This window comes from Caretta caretta, chromosome 7 (genome assembly GCF_965140235.1).
Source record: "Caretta caretta isolate rCarCar2 chromosome 7, rCarCar1.hap1, whole genome shotgun sequence".
NCBI lineage: Eukaryota > Metazoa > Chordata > Testudines > Cheloniidae > Caretta > Caretta caretta.
In genome coordinates this window covers 55,219,768-55,229,530 of record NC_134212.1, presented here as the reverse complement: position 1 = coordinate 55,229,530, position 9,763 = coordinate 55,219,768, and positions in this window count along the sequence as shown.

The window sequence follows — 9,763 nt, the reverse complement described above, 5'->3', positions numbered from 1 at the left end:
AGTTTGTAAGGACATTGAACGTGTTAAGATCAACTTAGAATGTGTTTTGCTTTTATTTCATTTGACCAAATCTGACTTATGTTTTGACTTATAATCACTTAAAATCTGTCTTTCTTAGTTAATACATTTGTTTGTTTATTCTCCCTGAAGCAGTGTGTTTGGTTTGAAGCATGTCAGAGACTCCCCTTGGGATAACAAGCCTGGTACATATCAATTTCTTTGTTAAATTGACAAACTCATATAAGCTTGCAGTGTCCAGTGGGCATAACTAGGGTTGTGTCTGGGACCGAAGATATTGGCTAGTGTCATTTGGTTGCACAATCCAAGGAGCAGCTTACGTGCCAGAGGCTGTGCGTGAACAGCCCAGGAATGGGGGTTCTCACAGCAGAGCAGGGTAAGGCTGGCTCCCAGAGTCAAAGATTGGAGTGACCTAGCAGATCACCGGTCCAGATAACACCCGAGGGGAACGTCACAGCTACCCCCTCCCTGCACCGAGCTATTCCCTGTCTGCACACAGCCCCTAGCAACCCCCTTCACCCTGCTACCTCCTGGCTGCACACAGCCCCTAGCAACTCCCTGCACCCTGAGCTACCCCCTGCCCACACACAGCCCCTAGCTATCCCCCACATGCACCTGAGCTGTTTTCAAACTTTTTGAGCTGAGCCCCTCATCTTTGAGTTATAATTTTTGGTTGTGCCCCCTTCCCACAACCCAGACAGGTGGGTGGCCTTCTGAGGAGAGTCAGGGGGTGGAGGTGGCGCTCCCTCCTCGGACTCTGCTGTGTGGAGCTGGCTCGACCCCCACTGGCTCCTGCCCAACCAAAATAGAAGTCAAACTACACCTACTCCTGAGTCCCCCCTCCCCCCACTGGCCCAGAGTCCCATCCCCCCCTTCCCACTGAGCCCTGGAGTTTTTATAGCATGTTCGGGGCAGGGGACTCAGAAAGAAAATGGTTGAGAAACCCTGCCCTAGAGGCTACTCAAATACTATTAATAATCTTTGTTTGATCTTTGTTTGTGGAAACAGGTGGTGTCCTATAAAATTGAGTGGAAGCTGCCTACAGCTCTCATTTTAGGGGCCGCATGCTGAGTAATAACATGAAAAAACTCCATGCTTGTAGAACCAAACTGGCTCTTTAGTAAGCAAACTATTATTGACAGTGATGCAGTGGTAGTTGGCATTCTAGCCATGTGCACACAGACTGTCTTCCTGGTGCCTCCTGCAACCTGGGCCCCTGCTCCACATTGCATTTCATACTCCTTTATCTGTTCTTCTGCACAGGTCTCTATCAGACCTAAAATAAAAGCTGCTCCTTGTAGGGCTTTGCACTTGAGTTAAAATTTTAGTGAAGATAAAGTGGTTTTTCACATGTTAGCAGGTCATGTTAACGACTATGGGGCAACATAGGGTGTATTTTGGCCTGGGAACTTTTATGAACATAACAGACTGCCTTGTATTCCCTAGGATCTCAACTCATATTAGTTACCTTCAGTTAAGAACATGTCCTCTTTCCCTAGCGAAGGTACGATCTACACTCCACTCTGTAATAAAGAACTGTTATCTATACAGGCCAAGAACAGGTTGGCTGGTCAGTATTTTGTTGTGTAGTGAGCCAGTCAATGCCTGGCTCATATCTGTTGTTATTGCCATGTCTTGTGAGTTGAACACCCCGGATTCCAGTTTGAGAAGTTCCTCAGCCATCCCATCTGAAGCCCCATCTGACCCCATCAATGGAGTTGGATCAGACCTATCCAGAGGCTTGTCAGCCACCGCGGACTGAATGACATTTAAGTGTAACTGGTAGAACTATGCTGCTTTGGCATGTGACCTTTTATTTTAAACCAAAATAGCTACCCTAGTACCACCCCACATTGTGGGTGCAGCTAGGCTGGTACAAAGGGACCTGAGTGTGGTGTAGCCTGTTCCCCTTCCTGTATAAGAATAGCTCTACTGGTATAAGCACCTTTTGATATTGGTCTCACGGCATCACCACTACAGTGTTTTGCCACTGCACCCGTGCCAGGAGAGTTAAAGCAGTACAGCTTGGGGGTTTTGCCCTTTGCTTGCTCCCCCCCCACCACCACCCCCCCCATCTTTTCTGTACTGCAGAGACTTCACATACTTCTATCCCCTTCCTCCATCTGCCTCCAAGGCAGCTGGGCATGCCTTCCTGATGTATAAGATATCACCCCTTCTCCTTTCCCCCCGCTCCTGGTCAGATCACACCATTCTCTACAGCCATCTAGGGTGGCCAGGTGTCCAAAGTCAGTACTGCTGACCGAACACCAAAAGTCTGGTTACTGCAGTAATTGCAATCGGCCTCTGCCACTGGGAGGGAGGAAGAGCTGAGAGCAGCTGCTGCTGGAGGAAGTGGCTCCCGGCTCTGGCGGAGAGGTAGGTACCGGCACCTCCCGGGGGAGGGATCCTGACAGTGCGCAGCATTTGAGGAGCAGGGCCGGCAGCCAGACTCGCTCCCTGTGACATCCCGTCCTGCCTTCTCAGCCTCTGGGGCCCCAGCTCTCTCCATCCCCTTGCTTCAGGGACTGACCCCTGTTTTCACCCTGCCAGGCTTCAATTGCCCCCAGTCCCTTGCTCAGGGCACCAACCCCCCCTCCGTCCTGCTCTGCCCCAATTGTCCCTGGCCTCTCACTCAGGGGACTGACACTCCCTTCTACCCTGCCGTGTCCTGATTGGGCAGGCAGGCAGGCTCCACGCCAGCTCCTCCCAGCCCAGTTCTGCAGGCGGCCAGTGAGTCCTGGGGGAGGTGGTGGAGCGAGCGTCAGGAGGCCTGTAGTGTCCAGTTTAGGAAAGTTGGTAACCCTGCAGCCAGCCCAGGCATATGTGCTATCCATCCCAGTTAGAGCTCTGCTCAGACAATGAGACTTCTAGTTCTTCCTGCTTGTGGCTGGAGTGCTCAGACTCTCAGCTTCTGTTTTGCTTTTTCTCTCATCAGCCAGCCCCAGTTCAGCTCAATTACTTTATACCCTTATACAAAACAATCTTATGTGGTGACCTCCAAGCCCTTGATAAAGTAGCATTATCGTTGTCATATAACAGCTGTGGGCTGCTATAAAAGTACAATTGGGTTCAGAAAAGAATGACGTAAGTTCACGGAGGAAGGTCCAGCAATGGCTGTTAGCCAGAATGGTCAGGGATGCAGCCCCATGCTCTGGATGTCCCTAAACCTCTGGCTGCCAGAAGCTGGGTCTGGATGACAGAGGATGGAACACTCGATCATTACCTGTTCTGTTCGTTCCCTCTGAAGCACCTGGCACCGGTCGCTGTCAGTGGCAAGCCATTTGGCTAGATGGACCATTGGTCTGACCAAGTATGGCCGTTCTTATGTTCTTCTGGCTGACTAGGCACTACAGAACACAAGGAGGTGGGAGATTCCTTTCCCCCGTCCCTGCTGTGCTGCAGAGCAGAGCCCCTCCATTCCAGCTTTACTCCGGCACCTGAAAGCCAAATAGCTGTTATGAAAGGCTGGGGTGGGTCTATCCTCCCGTGAGCCTAGGCAAGGGCAAGTTGCGCTTTGCTCCTGGAAATGAGGGTTATACAGGTTATAACCTTGCGTGATGTGTCAACACTCACACCCAGGGAGTGAGCCAAACTCAAGAACTTTCCTATAGTGTGAGGAAAAATGTAGTCATGCGAACGCTGCATTAACCAACATTCCTAAAACGGAAACCTTTCTTGAGCCATGAGGGTTTTCCACTGGCATGAAGTGTGCAAGCCAGCCCGGTGCAAACAACAGGACAGAAAATGGCAACTAAAGCCCCATGGAGGAAGTGAGCTTCCAGCGTATACAGCATAGCTGTCTAGAGCAAAATTGCATTCGTGACTTGTCTCTCTAGAATGTGTGTCGTGGCATCTGTCTTCCTCAGCAAAATGAATGCTTTCACTGGGGAAGGTTTCAGAGTAACAGCCGTGTTAGACTGTATTCACAAAAAGAAAAGGAGTACTTGTGGCACCTTAGAGACTAATCAATTTATCTGAGCATAAGCTTTCGTGAGCTACAGCTCACTTCAGCATACTGTGGAAAATACAGAATATGTTTTTAAACACACAAACCATGAAAAAATGGGTGATTATCACTACAAAAGGTTTTCTCTCCCCCCCCCCCCCCACTCTCCTGCTGGTAATAGCTTATCTAAAGTGATCACTCTCCTTACAATGTGTATGATAATCAAGGTGGCCATTTCCAGCACAAATCCAGGGTTTAACAAGAACATCTGAGGAACAGTGGGGGGGGGGAAGGAATAAGCAAGGGGAAATAGGTTACTTTTTATAATGACTCAACCATTCCCAGTCTCTATTCAAGCCTAAATTAATTGTATCCAATTTGCAAATTAATTCCAATTCAGCAGGCTCTCGCTGGAGTCTGTTTTCGAATTTTTTTTGTTGAAGGATAGTCGCTTTGAGATCAGAAATTGAGTGACCGGAGAGATTGAAGTGTTCTCCGACTGGTTTTTGAATTTATAATTCTTGACATCTGATTTGTGTCCATTTATTCTTTTACGTAGAGACTGTCCAGTTTGCCCAATGTACATGGCAGAGGGGCATTGCTGGCACATGATGGCATATATCACATTGGGGTAGACTCTAACAAAGGATAGAGGCAATGCGGTCTACTGGGTAGGGCACTGCTTGGGGAGGCAGGAGACCTGGGCTCTGTTCCCAATTCCTACATGTGACCTTGGGCAAGTGACTGCCCTGTTCTGTGCTTCTGTTCCCCCACCCATTCTGTCTCTGCCTCATCTATTTAGACTAGGGCTGTCGATTAATTGCAGTTAACTCATGTGATTAACTAAAAAAAATTAACTGCAATTAAAAAAATTAATCGCAATTAATTGCACTGTTAAACAACAGAATACCAATTGAAATGTATTAAATATTTTTGGATGTTTTTCTACATTTTCAAACATATTAATTTCTATTACAACACAGAATACAAAGTGTACAGTGCTGACTTTAAATTATTATTTTTATTACAAATATTTGCACTGTAAAAATGATAAAATAGTATTTTTGAAGTCACCTCATACAAGTATTGTAGTGCAATGTCTTTATCGTGAAAGTGTAACTTACAAATGTAGATTTTTTTATTGTTACATAACTGCACTCAGAAACAAAACAATGGAAAACTTTAGAGCCTACAAGTCCACTCAGTCCTTCTTGTTCAACCAATCACTAAGGCAAACAAGTTTGTTTACATTTACGGGAGATAATCCTGGCTGCTTCTTATTTACAATGTCACCTGAAAGTGAGAACAGGTGTTTGCATGGCACTTTTGTAGCCAGTGTTGCAAGATATTTACGTACCAGATATGCTAAACATTCATATGCCCCTTCATGCTTCTGCCACCATCCCAGAGGACATGCTTCTATGCTGATAATCCTTGTTTAAAAAAAAATGTGTTAATTACATTTGTGACTGAACTCCTTGGGGGAGAATTGTATGTCTCCTGTTCTGTTTTACCTGCATTCTACCATATATTTCATGTTATAGCAGTCTCAGATGATGACCCAGCACATGTTCATTTTAAGAACACTTTCACAGCAGATTTGACAAAATGCAAAGAAGGTACCAATATGAGATTTCTAAGGATAGATATGGCACTCAACCCAAGGTTTAAGAATCTGAAGTGCCTTCCAAAATCTGAGCGGGATGAGGTGTGGAGCATGCTTTCAGATGTCTTAAAACAGTAACGCTCAAATGCGGAAACTACAGAATCCGAACCACCAAAAAAGAAAATCAACCTTTTGCTGGTGGCATCTGAATCAGATGATGAAAATGAACATGCACTGGCTCTGCTTTGAATCGTTATCGAGCAGAACCCGTCATCGGCATAGGCCCATGTTCTCTGGAATGGATCTTTAGCGCATCTTGCTATTAAATATGTTGTGACGCTGACTACAACAGTGCCATGCGAACGCCTGTTCTCACTTCAGGTGACATTGTACACAAGACGTGGGCAGCATTATCTCCTGTAATTTGTAACCAGATTTGTTTGAGCGATTGGCTGAAGTAGGACTGAGTAGACTTGTAGGCTCTACTGTTTTACACTGTTTTATTTTTGAATGCAGTTATTTTTTGTACATAAATCCATATTTGTAAGTTCAACTTTCATGATAAAGAGATTGCACTACAGTACTTGTCTTAGGTGAATTGAAATATACTATTTCTTTTGTTTTTTACAGTGCAAATATTTGTAATCAATTAAATTAAGCACCCTGCACTTTGTATTCTGTGTTGTAATTGAAGTCAATATATTTGAATATATAGAAAACATTCACAAATATTTAAATACATGATATTGTTTAACAGTGCGATTAATCACAATAATTTTTTTTAAATTGCTTGACAGCCCAAATTTAGACAGTAAGGCCAGATCTGCAAAGGCAGGTAGGCATCTTTCAATGGGAGTTAGGTGCCTAAATACCTTTGAGGATCTGGCCATAAGCTCTTTGGGGCAGGGTCTGTCTCTCACTGTGTGCTTGTACAGTCCCCAGCACCATGGGGCAAGGACCGTGTCTTTGTTCCAGGTTTGCACAGCACCTAGCACGATGGGATTCTGGGCCATGACTGGGGCTCCTAGGTGCTACTGCAATGCTAAGCATCCAGTGAGATACCTAGTGTACATCAATCACACTGGATACAAGCTGCAGAGAGGCTTTACGAGTGATGCTCAACCTCCTGGATCCTCCTTCACCACCTTGATCCTTGCACAGAGGGTTTGTGCTGGAGTCAGGGCTGTGGGAGCGTGGGCTGGGAAGTGAAGAATGCAGGGGAAGCCAGAATGCAGCCAAATGCCATTGGATTGGCAGGTCGGGCTCCTTCCCATCTCCCTGGCCTCCAGTAAGAGGGAATTGGAACCTAGCCTGTCAGTCCTGGGGTGATGAGGCACCTGCCAGCGATCTCATAATAACAGAGCAAAGAGGGGGCCTGTCCCAGGTATTTCTCATTCCCATTCTCCACTGCAGCTTGTGGGACTCCACGTAGGAGTAGCAATACACTTTGCATTAACCGGGACTCCGAATCTGGGTTAAAAGCTGCAGTTGAGGAACAACAATGACTGGGCAATTAACAGGGCCTAATCTTGGCGCATGCACGTGTGCACACACACACATCTGCCTTAGTCTCCCTCAAGTTACAGAAAGGGGCACAGGATTTAACTATGGGATAAGGACCAAATAATGCTTATGTTTGCAATGCCCCCAAAGAGACATGCACCTCTGAAGCACCTGGCACCGATCGCTGTCAGTGGCAAGCCGTTTGGCTAGATGGACCATTGGTCTGATCAAGTATGGCCATTCTTATGTTCTTCTGGCTGGCTAGGCACTACAGAACACAAGGAGGTGGGAGATTCCTTTCCCCCATCCCTGCTGTGCTGCAGAGCAGAGCCCCTCTATTCCAGCTTTGCTCCGGCAGCTGAAAGCCAAATAGCTGTTATAAAAGGCTGGGGTGGGTCTATCCTCCCGCGAGCCTAGGCAAGGGCAAGCTGCACTTTGCTCCTGGAAATGAGGGTTATACAGGTTATAGAGGAAGTACTGGGGCAATGAACTTCAGATTTTAGGAGAAAGAGGAAGTCAAGTCACAAACAGAACAAAGAATAAAGTTTAAATGCGGTTCTGCTCTGAAATGTGACTGTGAAAATGCCACCCTTACACTCCGGGAACAGAATTGCTGAGTATCAGTGTCAGAGCTGCTGATCTCAGGGAGATGGAAAATAGGTCTTTACTGCTCTGCATTTGCAGAGTCAACACTGCTGAGTAGGGGGAAGTGGAGTCTTCCTTCTTGTGCATCAACAGAATGGTTTATGTAATTGGATACACGTGTGGAAGCCCAGTGACAGCCAGGGTGTGGCAGATATAATCTGGGCCACAGAAGCTTTACCATCAGTGATGATGGGAAAGGTAGAAAAGACTCCCTAGCTTGTCTCTCAGAGCCCAGGCTGAGTTTGCAGAGCTGGGGGTGGTTAGAAGCAGCATCTTTGTACTTGTAAACTGAGTGCATTTGGTCTGGAGTTGCTGAGGGACAATAAAACCAAAGCTAGTGGTAGTTGGTAGATAAACCTAGATAATTTAGGGGGAAATGTACATTTGCCAATCACAATAGGAATCCTTACCTGAAATCAGGAGAGCAAACAGCCCATGGAAACCATTTATTTATAAAGGCATAGTTTTTCTCTGCAGTGTTTGAAACTCAGACAATCGAGCAGCCTAATAATGAAGGATGTGAGACTGAAACTGACTAGTCTGCTTTCCTGACTTCTCCAAGCTGGTTAAAGTGTAACAAGTAAAACCACTTGCATAAACAGCCAAACATAAATTGGAGCTTTAAAAGACTTTGGCCTACATTCAGTCTGTCAGTTTCTAGCAGCATAAACTCCTGCACAGAAAGCCCACTGAAGGCAGCTGTAGTGATGTAAAGTGGATGCAAGTACTCCAGCCAGTGCCAGGACATAGGCAGCTGCAGGGAGCCAGTACTTCCCAAAAAGTGAGTGGTGCTGAGCTGAGCAGAGGGAGGGCGTAGGGACAGAAACCAGGGAATGCCCTGCTGCAGGCCTTGTCCGTAGACAAACAGCCCAGGCACTCCAGAGGAAACGGTGAAGGTGGTAACAGGTGAGTCTACTTTAGGACATAACGTGTGCATGCAAGAGAGAGAGAAAGCATACACTACAGACTTCTGCTGGCCTAGCTCTGTCAATCAGAAGTGTGATTCCCTGACTGACACAGCTGTGCTGGCAAAAGCCCCTAGCGTAGACACAGTTATGCAGGCAGAGCTGTGCTTTTATGGCGTAGCTTGTGTTTTTCTGGATGGTGGAATAAACTACACCAGTAGAGGCTACGCTGACACTAGCAGCCCTTTGCTGGTGTATTGTACTGGCACAGCTATGCTGGCAAAAGCTCCTAGTGTACCTTGATTATCACACACATTGTAAGGAGAGTGATCACTTTAGATAAGCTGTTACCAGCAGGAGAGTGGGGTGGGGGGAGAGAAAACCTTTTGTGGTGATAAACACCCATTTTTTCATGGTTTGTGTGTATAAAAACATCTTCTGTATTTTCCACAGTATGCATCCGATGAAGTGAGCTGTAGCTCACGAAAGCTTATGCTCAAATAAATTGGTTAGTCTCTAAGGTGCCACAAGTCCTCCTTTTCTTATTTCTATAGCACCATTCATCCCAAAGTACGTTACAGTCTTGAACTGCTCTCCAGTCTACATACGGGGCTCACTTCATCCACCTCAGAAATGCAGCCACCTCTGGGGTAGAGCACGGCAACTGTTTAATAGGATAAGGAGTCAAGAATACCATATCCACTCTGAAGTGGAATTCAGGGACGCAGAAAGTAATTTGGGGTTGAAATGTAGCCAGGACATGAGCTAACACCTTTAGTCTTGCAAAGGGTGATGGGAAATGCTGAGGGGCCCCAGCCAGCCAGAACCTCCGTTTCACAGCTCAGGTGAAAAGAACTCTGCTGTCTAACGCCATGCAGGGCACTGAGTGACCCTGAGCAAAGGGCCCCTTCTCCTCTACTGAGCCATCCTGCAGCATGGTACCCTGTAGCACAGTGCCGGCGCGGGGCGGGGAACACCACCTATTGAATCACCACCAACAATTCTGCAGCGTAGCCTCGTGAGCCAATGTGTTCCTTGTACATCTCCCAGCTAAGTCTCAAACAGCCCAACCCTGCTCAGCTAACGAGATGTGACACGACCACTCCCAGAGGTATCACGGCTTCAGGTGTACCACGAGCA